We start from the raw sequence: 2,436 nt of genomic DNA, 5'->3' as shown, positions 1-2,436 counted from the left end.
TCTTTCCCAGTGGAACTGGAGCACTAGACTGTGAACTTTCTTTGCACTCTGCTGCTCAGGTTTCCCACGAGTCCTTTTGCTGTTGGGAGTTTGGAGCTGATTTACAGGAAGTGTGGGAATGTGGTGAGAAGGAATGGAACTGTTTTCACTAACTTACGGAAATGTGGGACACAGCCCTGGTGAGTGTTGTGCATGGGAGACCACCAAGGAATACCTGGGTCTCTACGCAGAGGCAGGTAATGGCAAACCACCTCTGAACATCTCTTGCCTTGAAAACCCCACGGCGACAGTTTGATGGCAAAAAAATGTGCTGTGTAGCTCCTTAACTAAAATGCCTTTGATCATCTGAAGGTGACACAGCACCATATTACTAATAATTCAGGCTAAATCCCCCCCCTCCCCAGTTTAGTGGCTAACACTTGAATGGGCTTCAGAGAGCAGGTGCGGTGTAGTGGTTAGAGCGCTGGGCAAGGATCCAGGAGACCTGAGGTTCAAAGCCCCACTTTGCCGTATGGGGGGCTTGCTGGGTGACCTTGGGCCAGTCACACATTCCCAGCCTAACTTTGATTACAGAGTGACTGTGAGAATAAAATGGAGGTAGAGAGAATGATGTAAGTCACTCTGGGTCCCCTTCAAGGAGAAACACGGAATATAAATGAAGAAAATAAAGTTTTGTTTCAGATAAGGAGGATTTGAAATAACCAAGATGTGTAGCCGTGTTTGTCTGTCTGTACCGCAGAAAAAAGAAAGAGTCCAGTAGCAACTTAAAAGACTAACAAAATTTGTGGCAGGTTATGAGCTTTTGTAAGTCACTGCTCACTTCTTCGGATACCCAGTCTTCAGATACCAAAGAGTCTGAAGAAGTGAGCAGTGACAACAGCTCACACCCTGCCACGAATGTTGTTAGTCTTTAAGATGCTACTGGACTCTTGCTCTTTTCTATGGCTACAGACAGACAAACACGGCTACCAATCTTGGTTATTACAAATCCTTCTTATCTGAAACCATCCTTATTCATTTTCTTACTCTTTTCTATTGAAATGACTAGGCAACGGAAGGGTCAGTTTTATATTCAGTTGTGATTCTATTACTTTTTTTTATCCTGTCATTCCTGTGGGAAGCTCAGAGAAGCATAGATGGGTCCCTCTTCATTTATTCTCACAACAACCTAGTGTAATTCGCTAGTCCAATAGAAAACAGCTGGCTTAAGGTCACCCAGGTCAGAATAGGGACTTGAACCTGGGTCTCCCAGATCCCAGTCCGACACTCTAACCCAGAGGGGTTGAACTCATTGGTTATGAGGGCCGGATCTGACATAAATGTCACTTTGTCAGGCTGGGCCATGTGTGCCATGAAATGTACTGCCAGGTACCAGAGGTATAACCTTTATAAAGGACACAGGCAAACCCGATTAACGATATTATTTTTACTCAAAATACAAACATGCTTTAAACATTAACACAGTACTTCCTTACAGTATCTCACTGATGCCCACCCTCCCACTTCCACTGCCCGTTCCGCATTACCACTGGGACAGTCTACAGGGACATAATGCCCAGCCTAATGATCAGTTGCTCACGGGCTGGATAAGAGTTCTGAATGAGCCGATTCTGTCCCGTGGGCCGTATGTTTGACACCCCTGCTCTAACCTCTCTGCCACACTGCACTGGCATGGCCAAATGTCGGAGGGAAGGGTTCATCATTACAAGCAGATTGAGAGCAAATCATGGGAGCAGGTGCAGGGTGAAAGTGGATTTCTCTGATGGATAGCTACAGCAGAGCAGATGCCTTCTGCTCACCTCCTTTCCTGTATCATGAGCACACTGTCTCTTCTCATTGTCTGTTATCCTCTTGAGAAATGGGATTACGTCATCTAGGCTTTTTTGTCGTTTAAGAGAGAAAAAAATGTCCCTTCACTCTTAAATTGCTGCAGAAATGGATTCCTTTAAATGCTCAGGGGATTACTAAACTAATGGCCAAGGTGAACAGATGGGGGGGGGGGAAGAATGTTAAAATCAGCCACATGGCTACTCCAGAGCCACCTGGCCAGGTCCCTTTGAGCTGCTTTTCTGCAGATGGAGGCCAAGCAGATGGAGCCAGCTGTAAGAAGTAGGGAGGTGGACTCTAATCACACAGCACACTGACTGGATGAAGGCTGGGATGGCTGTCAAACACTAGCCTTTATCCTATTAGGCAGAGGATTTGCTGGCAAGGACTTGACCAGGACTCGGGTATCATTCCCACACAGGCAGAAACATCTTTCTATATCTGGGATCTAAAGCCCTGGGATTGACTGCACTTCAACTGAAGGGAGAGGGAGTGGGGGGGGGGGGGCTCAGAGAGATCCATGCTCGGATTGTCAGTGCTGGAATTCTGTGACACAAACATACATCAAGGTAACTGGAACTCTGAGTGGCCTCAAGAGTGAACTACACC

Source organism: Gekko japonicus, unplaced genomic scaffold (assembly GCF_001447785.1).
Source record: "Gekko japonicus isolate JY-2015 unplaced genomic scaffold, Gekko_japonicus_V1.1 scaffold97, whole genome shotgun sequence".
Lineage (NCBI taxonomy): Eukaryota > Metazoa > Chordata > Lepidosauria > Squamata > Gekkonidae > Gekko > Gekko japonicus.
This window is presented reverse-complemented; position numbering follows the sequence as displayed.